Genomic DNA, 16,828 nt, shown 5'->3' on the forward strand with positions numbered 1-16,828 from the left:
CTGGTCGTGAGGGTTTAGTCTAGTTTGGCGGGGAATAGAAACCAGAGAACCAGGTCAGGAAGTGGAGAGATTGAAAAGAAGGTCGATGTTATGACCGGTAAGAACAAGGCAATATACACAATGGGATGGACGGGTTAATGTGTGCGTGTTTTAATGCTAGAAGTAGAGGTGAACTTGGAGCATGGATCAGTATATGAAACTATGAATTTGTGACCATAACAGAGACTTGTTTGAGAAAGGGATGGAATAGGTGAGTAATGTTCCAGGGTTTTGATATTATAGAAAAGATGGGGAAGGATTTAAAAGGCCGGAGTGGGGAAAATTGTGCTATTAATCAGGGACAATGCCACAGCTGTACTCCAAGAAGACATACTGGAGGCACATTCACTCAGTTGGTATGGGTAGGACTCAGAAATAAGGAAGGTATAGTCACTCTGATGGGATTGTACTGCAGATCTGCCAATCACTACTCTGAGGTTGAGAAACCTTGGATGTTGAGAGAGATTGTGAATTTATTCGAAAAGAAAAAGAAATGTATATAAGATTTAGGAATCTAAAATCAAACAGAGTCCTTGAGAATTATAAAGAAGCCAGAAAAGAATTGAAGAAAGGAGGTAGGAAGTTTTAGGAGAGTATTCTTAGGGATATGATTTATGAACATTTGGAAAGCCATGGCCTAATTAGCGACAGTCGGCATGGCGTTGTGTAGGGCAAGTGGCGTAATACCAACTTTTTTTGAGGAGCTGATGAAGGTGATTAATGAGGGTAGAGCTGTGGATGTTGTCTACTAGGTTTTTTGTAAGGTATTTAACAAGGTTTTTCATAGGAGGCTCATCTAAAAGATCGAGATGCATGAGATCTGAGGTGAGTTGGCCATTAGGATTCAGAATGGCCTTGCCCAAAGAAAACCGAGTAGTGGTTGACAGGACTTAATTTGGCTGGAGGTCTGTAACTAGTGCTGTTCTGCAGGGATCTGTATTTGGACCCCCATATACTTGCAGATGATACGAAGATTGTTGTGCTGTGGATAGCACAGAAAAATGCCAAAAGATACAGTGGGACATTGTCAGTTGCAGATATGGGTGGAGAAATAGCAGATGGAGTGTAACATGGCCAAACAGGAAGGTTACCCTTTGGGAGATCAAATATAAATGGATAATACACTGTTAATAGTAATACCCTTAACAGTACTAATGTGCAGAGGAATCTCAGGGTGATACAGAAGGCATATGGCATGCTTGTCTTTATTAGTTGAGGAATTGTGTTCAAGGGTTGGAAAGATGTATTGCAGTTTATAAAACTCTAGTTGGGATGCATCTAGAGTATTACATTCTGTCCTGGTTGTCCCATTATGAGAAGGATGTTGAGATTTGGGAGAAGCTGCAGAAGTAGTTTACCAGGATGCTGCCTGGATCAGAGGACGTCCGCTCAAAGGAGAGGTTGGACAAATTTCAGCTGTTTTCTCTGGACAGCAGAAGCAGAAGGAAGATTGGATAGAGATTTTAAAGATTATGAAAGGCAAAGATGGAGTAGATAACCAGCACATACAAAATACTGAAAGGTCCCAGCCCGAAACGACTCCACTGTTTTCCATCGTTGCTGCCTGGCCTGCTGAGTTCCTCCAGCATTTTGCTCGGATTTCCAGCATCTGCAGATTTTCTCTTGTTTGTGAGTAGACAACCAGTATTTTAATCCTACAGTTGAAATGTCTATTATGAGAGGCATGCATTTAAGGTGAGAGGGTCTAGGTTCACAGGGACAGGTTTTACACATAAAGGATGGTGAGTGACTGGAAAGCCTGGTAGAGGCAAATACAATAGAGCATTCTAGAAGCTCCTGGACAGACAGATGAATGTGAAGGAAATGGAAGGGTATGGGTATTGTGTAGGTTGAAGGTATTAGTTTTGTTGGGCATGTGATTACTAATTAGTTTGGCATCACAGGCCAAAGATCCCGTTACTGTGCTGTGCTGTTCTGTTCTGTGTACTAATGGTTGTTCTTAATATTCTGAATGGGATAATTCGACATAGCTACATTATTTTTACATGTTTTATTGCTGCGCTGAGAAAACAACCATTATTCTGCGCCTTTCAAAAAGAAAATTACAACATTTGCAATTAGAAGTGAACAAGAAAATGCATCAGCCTTGGAAAATCGATATTTTGTGATATTTTGACTTTTCCACACTGGTGTTTCCATACACACTGATGTAACTGTTTGGCCTTTGCTTTATCTTAGCTGGATTGATTACTTACCTTGACAACGAGTGAATATTTGCATTGGTTGCTAAGGGTCTGCTAAAACAACTGGATCTGATTGTATTGTGCAGTTCAATTAGCAAGAACCCGAGGAAAATAGATATGAGTAACCAGGCACTTTGCCTAATTTGCACCTTGATAGTCTCTATTTTCCTTCATTTCTAGTGGGGAAAAAGAAATTATTTGTACTAAATGTAGAATTAGCTAGTTCTGTGTCAATAAATCTAAAATAATATCACAGCAAACATATCAAATTTGTGCAAATGTTATTGTACGTTATCTCAAAAGTTCACTTACCTTTTAAAAAGCTGAAATCAATGATTATGAGGCCATATAAATAGGAAATGATGCTTCTTGACCTAATCAGACTCTACGTGTAGATTAAAACATTAATTTTAATTGCAATTAAAATTTTTTTTGCACATTTTTGGAATGCGAAGTAGCATAAAAGAAAAAGTATTTACCAGACTGCTTTTCAGAATACAAGATATTTAAGATCATAGTTCATATTTATTCTTTAATGGTTGAGAAACAATCAGTTTGTCAGGTTTAGGAAAGTGACCCCACCGGCTGGCAATTCACGGTTAGATATCCTGCAACCCTCAGGACATGGATAACCTCATTCACCACTGCTCTGAACTGATTCTACAATCTAAGGACTCACTTTCAAGGACTCTTTACAACTTAAATTTTCAGCATTATTTTTACATGCACCTTGCTGTTTATTAGTCTTTGTTCATGTTTTTTGTAAAATTATTTTCCCCTGTAGATGCCTAAATCTCATGGTAACATATATGTACTTTGATAAGAAATTTGCTTTGGACTTTGAGCTACCAGAACAAGTTCATGCTAAGTTAATAAGTGGGTTGGACAACACCGAAGCCTGTAGGGAGTAGGCTTGTTAGTGGTATTGTTGTTGACAGTCCCTCAGGATTAAGGGTGACACCTGACGGGCTTGGTGGGTTATCAGATGGCTGAGGCTTCCAATGCTTCAGCAGTTGGGACACGCTGCTTGGTGGGAGGGGGAGACTCAGCCCCATGCTGGTCCCATTCTCTTCTACTTCTCCTATTCTGCCTTGGCCTCAAGTTGTAATGTCTCAAAATCCTGAGAACTTTCTACAGGGGCACAGCCGAGAGCATCCTGACTGGCTGCATCACTGCCTGGTATGGGAACTGCAGGGCTCTGCAGAGAGTGGTGTGGACAGCCCAGCGTATCTGTAGATGTGAATTTCCCGCTATTCAGGTCATTTATAAAGACAGGTGTGTAAAAATGGCCCGAAGGATCATTGGGGACCCGAGTCACCCCAACCACAAACTGTTTCAGCTGCTACCATCTGGGAAATGATACCTCAGCATAAAAGCCAGGACCAACAGGCTCCAGGACAGCTTCTTCCACCAGGCCATCAATCTGCTTAACTCATGCTGATGCGACTGTGTTATGTTATGTTGACTATCCTGTTGTACATAATACTTACTATGTTACTATACATTGCACATTTAGACGGAGATGTAACATAAAGATTTTTACTCATGTATGTGAAGGATATAAGTAATAAAGTCAATTCAATTCAATGACTTGTGCCTTGATGGATCAGGTGGCACCACGCTGAGTCATTAGCAGTTTACAATTCCCAGTCTTGAGTGTGTTTGCCTCCATGGTTGAGTGTGATTTTGAATGTGTCTTTCAGACATTTCATTTGGAGACCTGTTGATCAAAGGATCTAACAATAGACCTGGTTCTCAGCCATCAGAACACAGTATCCTTTGGATCTTTTTCCTCAATAACAAGGCTTTGATGCTGTGATGGAAAATACTTACTATTGATACTAGGCTATGAATCCAGCATCACTGGTGGAAACCCTTTGGTGTTAATGACACATGAAGTCTTCCATCAGATCCAGAGGCCCTCCAGACATATTGATGCCTTTAAACTCACTGCCAAAATCTTGCACATAGGGGGTCCTGGATGAATGGTGACATTGGATATCTCTGTTAGGACAGTTTTTTTTAAAATCTGCAGCTGAGTAGGGTTCCATCTGTTTGCCCACCACAGCATGGGAAAAGATGTCTCTAAAATAAACTGTTCCGTCTGTCTTAGCTGGAAAACTGCATTCTCCATTATTGTGGTCAGAAATGGAAAAAGCTACACATCGGTGCCTGGAATGTTTAGCCACACATTTACACTAATCCTACATCAGTCCCAATTTTTATTCTCTCTACGTTCCCCCAAACTGATTCCCCTCCATCATCCCAGATTCTATCACTTGCCTACGTACTAGAGGCAATTTATAGTGGCCAATTAACCTACAAACTCCTTGTCTTGGAGATGAAACCAGGGCATTAGGAGGTAGCCAAAATGTCCACAGGAGGAATGTGGAAACTCCACATGGACAGTACCCAAGGTCAGGATCGAACCTGGGTTTCTTATGCTGTGATGGAACAGCTTTACATGGTTCACTTCTGTGCCACCCAAAGACAGCGTATGTTGGCAACTCGAAGAGTGATTGTCAGGAACAATGAATTGTCATTGTGGCTCAGGAACTGGCAAAGCACAACACTGGTGTCTCTGCTTTCAGGGAAATCCAACCTGTTGTAGAGGGACAGTGCAGGGAGGTCCTTGGAGGGAAATCAAACCATGCATGGTGCTAAAATCTCCTTGGATATTAATGATAGATTACCTTCCACCTAGACATCAGTTGAGACCAATGCACCACTATCATTATGTATTTACTCAACAATACATAAGGTGAGACTGCTTTGGGAGTATTTTGTATACCGGTCCTGATTCCCTTTTTAAGAATGGATATACTTGTGGCAGAGTACAATAGAGGTTCAGCAGATTTTATTAGGAAAATAAGACGTAATCTTGTCAAACTGTACAGTAACTTTAAAGGGCTTGACAACGTAGGTGTGGAGTTTTTGTTTCTTCTCACTGGGACTCTCATAACCATGGATTCCAGCTTTAAGGTAAATGGTTAGCCAGTCAGGAGAGAACTGAAATGAGGTTTCAGTCTCTGCAAATCTCTTGAGAGCCACAAAGGCTGTATTACTTGATAGATTGAAAATTGATCGTTAGACTGAAAGATTTTTATATATTAAGAGTAGGAGGCTCATATAGGAAAATTGCATTGAAAGGAAGTATTAGCTGTTATCTATGATCAGCTATTAAATGATGGAGCCTGCAGGAATGGACAAATGGCTTACTCCTGCTTTCATTTTTCAAGTTCATACAGCATTACTTATACACGCCCATGTTTGGAATATGTACTAATGACCAAAAACATTGTTATAATATAAGATAATATCCCTCTTTTCATGAAATTGACAATAAGCAGATATGCCCTATTTAATCATTAGTGTGGTGTCTGCTAAGGTTTTCGGACAAAAATCTTTGAAGTGCGGATTTATATTGTGTACGAAAAAATGCATTGACTTTAGTATGTTGCCTTGTTAAAAGGAGGAATATTAAAATCTTAAATAAAGAGTTTTTCTAACCAGCCTATCCATAACATTCTTCCAAATTCCAGTAAGAGCTGAACTGCAGTGTGAGACAGTATGTATGTGCTCAGTTAAATAGACCCTAGATCGCTTTCAGACATGGAATACTTGCCCACCATAAAAAAATTGAATTGCTTTTAGACCCTTTCAACTTAAAACAGTTGCAAAATATAATTCAAACAGAATATCTCAAATCAGGTAACAGTTGCATTTGCTACAGTAAGAACATGTTTTATATCTTCATGGTGCATTTCCTTCTCTACATTTCATAGGCATCATTTTTACTATGAATGAGAGTTTTGCCCATAACTGGTAGATTGAATCTTAAATTTTCACTTGAAACCTTAGAGCTATAAGCAAGGAAAGTTAGGTTTTCACCTGCCTCAGTCACATCCTTTCACATCCCTCATTCAACACCACTTGACAGTCACAATGTTTGGCAGAAACCAAATCGGGCAATGAAAATAGACTTCTAGAATCTCCTCCACTCTGCTTCTACTTCAGCTGTCATCGGAGTCCAATTGCATTTTCATCTGAGACAAATGCAATAATGGCTTAGTAACAGGATAGACTTCCTGGAAATAGGAGCCAGGATCAGAGGAGGTACAATAAATGTAGTGCTTAAAATATTTTGCATAGTGCCAATTAGCCCATGGATTTCCCCATCTTTTCTGTCTTCCTTGTTAAAAAGGTTTTTTTTTAAACAGCCCTGAGATTTTCAGCTTTCCTGGTTCCATTCCTTGATTCCATTAACCATATAACCATATAACAATTACAGCACGGAAACAGGCCATCTCGGCCCTTCTAGTCTGTGCTGAATTCCTACTCTCACCTGGTCCCACCGATCTGCACTCAGCCCATAACCCTCCATTCCCTTCCTGTCCATATAGCTGTCCAATTTAACTTTAAACGAGAACATCGAACATGCCTCAACCACTTCTGCTGGAAGCTCGTTCCACACAGCTACCACTCTCTGAGTAAAGAAGTTCCCCCTCATGTTACCCCTAAACTTTTGCCCTTTAACTCTCAACTCATTTCCTCTTGTTTGAATCTGCCCCACTCTCAATGGAAAAAGCCTATCCACGTCAACTCTATCTATCCCCCTCATAATTTTAAATACCTCTATCAAGTACCCTCTCAACCTTCTACGCTCCAAAGAATAAAGACCCAACTTGTTCAACCTTTCTCTGTAACTGAGGTGATGAAACCCAGGTAACATTCTAGTAGATCTTCTCTGTACTCTCTCTATTTTGTTGACATCTTTCCTATAATTCGGTGACCAAAACTGTACACAATACTCCAAATTTGGCCTCACCAATGCCTTATACAATTTCAACATTACATCCCAACTCCTATACTCTGATTTATAAAGGCCAGCATACCAAAAGCTTTCTTCACCACCCTATCCACATGAGATTCCACCTTCAGGGAACTATGCACCATTATTCCTGGATCCCTCTGTTCTACTGCATTCTTCAATGCCCTACCATTTACTATGTATATCCTATTTTGATTAGTCCTACCCAAATGTAGCTCCTCACATTTATCAGCATTAAACTCCATCTGCCATGTTTCAGCCCACTCTTCTAACTGGCCTAAATCTCTCTGCAAGCTTTGAAAACCTACTTCATTATCCACAACTCCACCTATCTTAGTATCATCTGCATACTTACTCATCCAATTTACCACCCCATCATCCAGATCATTAATGTATAAGATAAACAACATTGGACCCAGTACAGATCCCTGAGGCACACCACTAGTCACCGGCCTCCAATCTGACAAACAGTTATCCACCACTACTCTCTGGTGTCTCCCATTCAGCCACTGCTGAACCTTTTTACTACTTCAATATTAATGCCTAACGATTGAACCTTCCTAACTAACCTTCCATGTGGAACCTTGTCAAAGGCCTTACCAAAGTCCATAAAGACAACATCCACCGCTTTACCCTCGTCAACTTTCCTAGTAACCTCTTCAAAAAATTCAATAAGATTTGTCAAACATGACCTCCCACGCACAAATCCATGTTGACTGTTCCTAATCAGACCCTGTCTATCCAGATTGTTATATATACAATCTCTCAGAATACTTTACATCAATTTACCCACCACTGACGTCAAACTCACAGGCCGATAATTGCTAGGTTTACTCCCTTGCCAAAGGTCTACAGTCATGAAGATAATCTTTCTCTTTCTACTAACTGTCCAAAATTCATGTATTCCTACCGTATTTCATATAGTACCTTGTCTTGGATGATTTTAAGAATATCCATAACTCATGAAAATATCTTCTTTCAATTTTCTTCAAATTATTCAAGGTATTCTGGTATTCAAGATCCCATGTAATAAAGTGAAATTTCAAATGGTATTACTAAGTTGTTAAGCTTTTTGAAAACTGAATTAAGATTGACACTTACAAAATTGCAGGACCTTTAGAGGATTGGACAATGTGAAAAGCTTTAATGTGAGGTCTATTTTTACTGTTCCAGTAATGTTAAGTTATTGGGTGGTAGTGTGGAGATAAGTCTCTACCTAAGGAGTGGTAAGGTGCTCCTTCCCACCACTAGCCTGAAGGTTACCCTTGGGCAAGATGTAGTATCAGTTTAGTCCCTCGATTAGAGTGACATGAAGCCATGGGAGCAGGTGGTGGATGGTTGTATAAGCAGCTGGTGCATATCACAAGTCCTGTTTATGCACCCTCTGACACCAGGCAGACAACCCCTCTGAGGAGTATTGATAATAGCTGGGGTCACTGAACTTGTAAAGATACTACCCAGAAGAAGGTGACAACGGCAAACCACTTTTGTTGGAAAAATTTGCCAAGAACAATCATGGTCAAAGAAGGACCATGATCGCCCACTCATACGACACAGCACATAACAAATGATTGAACTCATGTTAAAATATGGTAGTTGTATCTGTAAATTAACTATTTAAATTAAAATTAAAATACTTCTTTCCAAATAAATCAACAGATAAATAAGGAACTTGACAGGGATATTCAATGACTGCAATATAATTGTTCTGTTGATTGGCTGTTAATTGTTATTGGCTGAGATCTAGAATTATGTGGTTGAGTATAACACTTATTTTCCGCTAAAGTGGAAGGGAACAATTCCTTGAAATGGTGTAGGAGTTGTTTTACATGAAAAAGAAGCATGTATCAATGCCACATTTGGAGGGCAGCATGTCTGATTGTCCAGTCTACCTCGAATTGAATGGCAGCTTGTTAACTATAAAATGGATGTAGGTTTCTTTAATTTATTGAAAATTTTAAAAAAATTAGTATTTCCAGATACTACCATGTTGATTAAAATATGTTTAATGCATTATATTTGTGATAAGCTCCCAAGAATTTTAATTCATTGCCAAGTCTATCTTCAACTTTTTTTTAAAGTTATACCCTGCATGTTCAACTACTGTGAGAGACGGTGTGCTAACTTTTAAAATTAACACACATAGAACTCTGGAGAAACTCAGCAGGTCAGACTGCATTCATGGAAAAGAGTAAACAGTCAACGTTTCGGGGTAAGACCCTTCTTCAGGACTTAGAAGGAAGGGGAAAATGCCAGAATAAAAAGTTGAGGGGAAAGGAAAGGCTAGCTGAAGCACATTGTTAAAGTCGGAGGGCAGCAGAGATCACGAGGGGCAAGCAGTGAGAGAGGGTTTGCTGATGAGTTTCTCCAGCGTTCTGTGTGTCTAACGTTGGAATCCAGCACCTGCAGACTTTGTCGTGTTGTTGAATTTCAAAAGCCAAGGTCATGGACAAAGTGCATGAGTTTTGAACAATAACCAAAGACTGCTTTTCACTATTTCATTGATTTCCACAATAAATGAGGTTAGACATGAGAAAGTTGTAAAACTGCACTCTGCTCCAACTTTAGATGCTCTTAATAAGTATGACAACATATTGAAATAATTAGTTTTTAGCAAAATAAAAAAAAATCTTGGTTTCTCTCCTATAAAAATCCACTTGATACTGCTGTGTTCCTTTATTTAGCATGATAGTGCTAATCTTGTATAATTTGCTTGTCTGTTTCTGGACTGCAGAGACTACTTGGAGGTCAAACTAATAAAAATATGAATCCATATCCAAAGTTCATTTCCTTAGTGTACATAATTTCAACTTGTCTATGATAATGTACTCCACAATATAACAGAAACTGCTTTCTGTTCATCCTGTGTCCTAACTAATGATGATATTTAGTAAATCACTGGAGATAATTACAGCCTTATTGAATAATATGTTTTTTATAGGTGCATTATTTAAATTCAGTTAGGTGGAATATTTTCTAATCAAATTTAAGTCTCTGGAAATTCCCAAGTGCAATTAACACATAGCTTTGGCTGTGTTTGTACTTACAGAGACATTTAAAGTTGAAGCTTTTATTTATCCATATGGCAAGTTCAAACATGTCTTTCTTTGAATACTGATGCCAACCTGTTAGCTAAACCCATCCTTATTCTGGCTGGCAAGGTCCTTTTATGCAGGATAACCTTGTGAAGTGCTATGTTCCGAGAAGGAAGGATTGGGGGTAGCAGAGCAAAATCGGCTTACAAAGTGTCTGGCAAAAAGATCTTTGTTAACATGATAAAGCATGGTGCAGCCTAGGCACTTGTCAAATCTGTCCGCACTGGAAGACGCTTCTGAATGGATATGGTCTTCATTATATGTGCATCAACTGACATTTATTAGAGATCCACTCATTCCTCCTCTTACTTAGAGTACACTTCTTTCCACTATGTCTCTTGGAAAGATGCCATTTTGTTCAGGCAATTTTTCTGTCTCTACTGCATCTGGTGTCAAGATGAGGCCTTTCATTCAGAATCAGAATCAGGTTTATTGCCACTGATATAAGTAATGAAATTTGTTGTTTGTTGGCAGCAGTACAGTGTAGGAATAACAAGTTACTGTAAGTTACAATAAATAAGCAGTGTAAAAAGAGGAATAGGGAGGCAGTGTATGAGTTCATGGACAGTTCAGAAATCTGATGGCAGAGGGGAAGACTTTGAATGTGGGTCTTTGTGCTCTTGTACCTTCTCCCTGATAGTAACAATGAGAAGAGGGTATGTCCTGGATGGTGAAGACTCTTCATGATTGATATCACCTTCTTGAAGCATGACATTTTGAAGATCCCAGTACATTACAGGAAAAGCCCTCCACACCACTGAGCAGATCTACACGGAGCGCTGCCACAAGAAAGCAGCATTATTCATCAAGGACCCCCATCATCCAGGCCATGCTCTCATTTCGCTACTGCCATCAGGAAGGAGGTACGACACCCTTGGGTCCTACACTACTAGGTCCAGGAATAGTTATTACCCTTCAGTAATCAGGCTCCTGAACCAGCGTGGATAACTTCACTTCAAGGATTCTGTGACTCATGTTCTTAGTATTATTTATTATTTGACTTTAGTATTTGCATAATTTCTTATTTTGCATTTGGTTGTTTGTCAGTCTACGGTATTTCTGTTGTTTTTCATTGATTCAGTTATGTTTCTTTGTTCTACTGCGAATGCCTGCACAAAAATGAATCTCAGAGTAGTATATATTGGCATATAACAGGAATTCTGCAGATGCTGGAAATTCAAGCAACATACATCAAAGTTGCTGGTGAACGCAGCAGGCCAAGCAGCATCTATAGGAAGAGGCGCAATCGACGTTTCAGGCCGAGACCCTTCGTCAGGACTAACTGAAGGAAGAGTGAGTAAGGGATTTGAAAGCTGGAGGGGAAGGGGGAGATGCAAAATGATAGAAGAAGACAGGAGGGGGAGGGATAGAGCCGAGAGCTGGACAGGTAATAGGCAAAGGGGGATACGAGAGGATCATGGGACAGGAGGTCCGGGAAGAAAGACAAGGGGGGGTGGTGACCCAGAGGATGGGCAAGAGGTATATTCAGAGGGACAGAGGGAGAAAAAGGAGAGTGAGAGAAAGAATGTGTGCATAAAAATGAGTAACAGATGGGGTACGAGGGGGAGGTGGGGCCTAGCGGAAGTTAGAGAAGTCGATGTTATTGGCATATACGTACTTTGTTTATAAAGTTGCTTTGAACTTTGTCCTCTGATGGGGAAGCTGGAGCCAGTGACGGAGTTGGCTGAATCTACAACAATCTGAAGCCTCCTAAAATCTTGTGAGTCGGTGCTTCAATACAAACGATTCTGCTCCACAGTATATCTGTAAAAATACGTTAGGTTCTTAGGTGACATGCCAAATCTCGTCAATATTAAATATTGTAAGGTACGGAACAGATATACTAGTGACACTTCAAATAAGATGTGATAGGGAGCTCAGAAACTTAATGGCTTGAGGAAAAAAACTGTTTATCATCCTAACCGTTCTTGTTTCTATGCATTGTAGTGTCCTGCCTGATGGTAGAAAGTCAAAAAGGATGCAGGATGGATGGGTAGGATTGTTGATATTACCAAGGGCCCTGTGTACGCAGCGCTCCTGATAAATACCCCCAGTGGATGGTAAGGAGACCCCTATGATCCTCTCAGTTGTTCTCACAGTCTTTTGTAGGGACTTGGTCCGGTGTTCGACTGCTCCAATACCAGATGGAGATGGAGCTTGTGAGGATGCTCTTAATGGTGCTCCTGTAATATGCAGCTAGGATGAGGGGTGAAGGCGGGGAGCCTTACTTGTCTCAATCTTCTTTGGAAGTAGAGGTGCTGCTATGCTGCCTTGTTCAGGAAGGTGATATTAAGGGACCAGGTGAGGTCATCCATAATGTGAACTCCCCGGAACTTAGTGCACTTAACCCTCTCTATGGAGGAGCCATGTACTTGCAGAGAGGGATGGTTCGTTTCCACCTTTCTGAAGTCCACAATGATTTCCTTTGTCTTCTCCATGTTCAGGCTTGGGTGGTTGTTCTCACACCAGTCCACCAGCCGCTCCACTTCCTCTCTAAACTCTGTCTTGTAATCGGTCTCGATTATGCCAACCACTGTTGTGTCATCCACAAACTTGACGACACGGTTTGAGTTGGATCCTGCCACACATGCGTCAGCAGTGTGAAAGCAGCGGGCTGAGCAGACAGCCTTGGGGAGCACCAGAGCTCAGTGTAATGGGAGGAGAGATGTTGCTGCCTGCACGAACTGACTGTGGCCTTACTGTTAAGAAGTGCAGAGAGAGGTGTTGAGACCAAATAAAGACAGTTACCTCACCGGTTTCTGGGGTATGATGGTGTTGAATGCCGAACTGAAGTCTATAAACAGCAGTCTGGCATATGAGACCCCATTTTCCAGTTGGGACAGGACAGATTAGAGGGCAGAGGCTATTGCATTGTCAGTAATTGATTTGAGTGATAAGCAAACTGGAAAGGGTCCAATGTAGCAGAGAAAGGCTTTAACATACTTCACGATCAGCGACTTAAAGCAATTCATAATGGTTAATATTAATCCACCGGATGATAGTCATTTAAGTAAGTTACTTTTGGCTTCTTTAGCACTGGAGTGATGGTTGTTGTCTTGAAAACTACGGGGACAAGGGATTGTTTCAGAGAGATGTTGAATATATCCGTCAGCACCTCTGCCAACTAGGCGGCACGGTCTTTCAGACCCTGACCTGGTAAATTATTGGGCACGGCAGTTTTGTGTGGGTAGACTCTGGCCAGGGTCTTTCTCACCTCAGCTTCAGCCAGGCGGAGTGACTGCTCCCCTGGGGGGGGCGGGGGCAGTGGAAATGGGTGCCTTCCTCACCAGCACTTTGTTCTGCACATCAAACTGGGCGTAGAAGACTAGAAGACATTCAGCCTCTCAGGGAGTGAAGCATCCTGGTCACTGATGCACAGGGTAAACTTGTCCTCCATAATCCTCTGAATTCCCTGCCAAATGTGCTTTGTGTCTGGTATCACAGAAGTAGTTGTAAATTATCTGAGAATGCTCCCATTTCACCTTCCTGTTGGAGAGGGAAAGCACAGTTCTTGCTATCCCCCAATCTAAAGGCAGCATCACAATCCTTCAGCTGTGCATGGACTTCTGCAGTAAGCCATGGCTTCCGATTTGCCCTCACCCAGACGTGTTTTGTGATGGTAACACCCTCAGGATACTTCTCTATGTAGGTGGTCACAGAATCCACATATTCCTCGATGTTAACATGGTTGCCATAGGTAGCTGCCTTCCTGAACATTCTCCAGTTTGTATTATCAAAGCAGTTCTGCAGTGCATCTAGCAGGAGAGGGGGAGTGGTAAGAAGGGGCCAGAAATCATTGGTGGACTTGCGGGAGGGGGTGGGGTGGTGGAAAGGGTAGCTGTAGGATGACAGGTTGCTTCCTGAATACTTTTAAGACCGTAACACCGTAAGATATAGGAGCAGAATTAGGCCATTTGGCCCATTGAGTCTGCTCTGCCATTTCGTCATGGCTGGTCCAATTTTTCTCTCAGCTCTGATCTCCTGCCTTCTCCTCGTATCCCTTCATCCTCTGATTAATCAAGAACTTATTAATCTGTCTTAAATATACATAAAGACTTGACCTCCACAGCTGCCTGTGGCAATGAATTCCACAGGTTCATCACAATGGCTAAAGAAATTCCCCCTCATCTCCATTCTAAAAGGACGCCCCTCTGTTCTGAGGCTGTGTCCTTTGGTCTTAGGCTCTCCCACCATGGGAAATATCCTCTCCACATCCCTCTATCAAGGCCTCTAGTGCATCTTATGGATTTTGGGCTGCTGATCATGAAAATCACCATGCAGTTTTCCTGTCATGCATCTTGTTTTGTTTAAACTGCCTATATTTGTTATTTCCACCTCCGGACTCCACCCATTCCCTACATGGCTTGATTTACCCATCGATCTTCAGCTACCCCCCCCCCCCAAGTCCACCAATCACTTCTGGCCCCTTTTCACCACTTCCCCTCTCCTCTTCTTACCGGATCTCTCTCCTTTCAACTCTCAGTCCTGATGAAGAGTTTTGACCCAAATGTCAACAGCCCATTCCCCTGCAGCTGACGCTAGATGCATTGATTTCACGGGCCAATAAAAATTTTGCTTCCTGAAAACGTTTGGGGATATCTTTTAGATTTTGGGCTGCTGATCGTGAAAATCACCATGAAATTTCCCTATCATGCACCATATTTTTTTGTAATTGCCTATATTTGTTATTTCAAATCATAATTCAAGTCAGAATAACTGAGGCCAAGATTAAGAAAGGCACTTTTGTTGGTCTGCAAATCAAGTAGGTTATCAATGACAGGCAATTTGAAGAACTAGTGGGACTGGAGAAAATTGCATGGAATATACTTAAAGATGTTGTTGAAAGTTTTCTTGGTAACCACAGAACATCAAACTACATGCAGCTGGTTAACAATATTTTTCAAGTATACGAAGCCATGTCACTAAGGATTCATTTTCTGCATTCCCATTTAGACTTCTTCCCCTCTGTCAATGACAAGCATGGTAAATGGTTTCACCAGGACATTGTGGCCATGGTCAACCAAGGCAATTGGAATCCATCAATGCCGCCTGACTATTGTTGGACACTTAAGTGAGAAGCCTCAGACACTGAGTATAAACGAAAATCATCAACAAAGCATTTTTAGCTTAGTTGAACTATTGCAAAGCATCAGCACTGTTATGCAGTGAAACACATTATATTCAATAAGTTAATTTTGTGTTTCTCCAAATTCCTTTGTGATACAAGTAGTCTGAAATTATATTTGTGTTCAGCTTCAAGTGGTCTATCATAACAAAAAAAAATTCCAAGGAAGCAGTATTTATGAAAAAAAATTGTTGACCTGTGTTTACTCCAGCAGTTTGTTTCTTGCTCCAGATTCCAGCCACTGCAGTCTTCATTTTATATATATTTGTCTAGTACAACAGAGGAGAGGAGGCGGCCATTTGGTCCGGACCATTCAATGAAGCAGTCCCATCAATGTCATTTCCCTCTTGTTCTCTGTAACCTTGATACTTTATTCTCTCACATATGCTCAACATCTCACTTGTAATTGTTTTGCCTTTTACCTATGGGAATGGGTGACACAGTAGCCAGTTAAGGAACCAGCTTGTCTTTGGGATATCGTCATCAGTAAAATAACAGAAACCATTCAGTCTTGGGATTTGAACTCTGTATTTACAGCTCCCAAAGTAATGATTGACCTTGGGTCCTTAGAGCAATGAAGCAGCAACATTATCTGCCTTGCCACCACGTTGCCTTTAGTTAGGACACAACTAGTTCTGCTTCTCACACTTCAGGAAGAACTTGATACCAATAGAGAAGGTGCACAGGCATCTGACACTGCTGTGAGAGCTGGAGATTTACAATTATAAGACCGTAGGCGGGGAGGTTGTTTTCAATGGAGTAAAGGAAATTGAGAATTGTGGTCTGGCTACGTTAACGGTTAAGACCAATTTACCCTATCAGTGAGGACTGCAACAAGGGAGAATAGATTTAAGATAATTGGTGGATAAATCAGAGGGCAATTGAAAAAAATGCTGTTTAATTTAACTGCTCATGGCAGGGGTCTGTTATGCGTTGTCTCAAAGATGTTGGACACAGAAACTTCACCACTGGAAGGACATATGAATAGTCCTGAGTTGCAGGGTTACAAACTATGAGCTAAGAAGTGGGATTAATCTAAAGATGATTATTTTGGCCAGTGTAGTCATGATGAGCCAAATGTTTTACTTCCAAACCATATATTTTCTATCATTCTATGAACTATCTGTCCAGGATAGATTAATAGATTTAAGTATAAGACTTTACCCTTCACAGAACAAATCAAAGATTTGATGTGACTGCTATATTGCGTACAATGACTTTATTGAAATCACAATTAGGTTTAGAACTGTTCAAACAGCAATGAACACCCTGCCATACATAGCTATATGATGTTGAGTAGAAAGGCTCAGAAGTTATCATCTAGTAGCTCATCCAACTCTGGCTGTTCCTTTTTGGTTCTTCTCTTTCGTGACCTAAGTTGTAAATGCTTTTGTACCCTGTCTTAGAAACTGGTGAACCTCAAGTCAATGATGGATCAGTTAGATCAGTTGTCCATTTGCATGGAGCACACATACAAAAGGCTAATAACTCAGCAGTACACAATGTGCTGGAGGAGCACAGCAGGTCAGGCAGC

The 16,828-nt window shown here is 40.9% G+C and overlaps 1 protein-coding gene across 2 annotated transcripts in view; it reads left to right on the forward strand.

Moving 5' to 3' along the window:
- LOC134336817 (rab effector Noc2-like) overlaps positions 1–16,828 on the forward strand; it is a 258,174-nt gene that overhangs the window by 44,707 nt on the left and 196,639 nt on the right. The window contains exon 2 of one of the 2 annotated variants that reach the window (XM_063031313.1): positions 11,325–11,462. The exons of the other annotated variant lie outside the window; for it this stretch is intronic. The gene's annotated coding sequence lies outside the window, so the exon portion shown is untranslated. The remainder of the gene's footprint in view (positions 1–11,324; positions 11,463–16,828) is intronic. 2 annotated transcript variants of the gene reach the window in all.

This window comes from Mobula hypostoma, chromosome 23 (assembly GCF_963921235.1).
Source record: "Mobula hypostoma chromosome 23, sMobHyp1.1, whole genome shotgun sequence".
NCBI classification, from domain to species: domain Eukaryota; kingdom Metazoa; phylum Chordata; class Chondrichthyes; order Myliobatiformes; family Myliobatidae; genus Mobula; species Mobula hypostoma.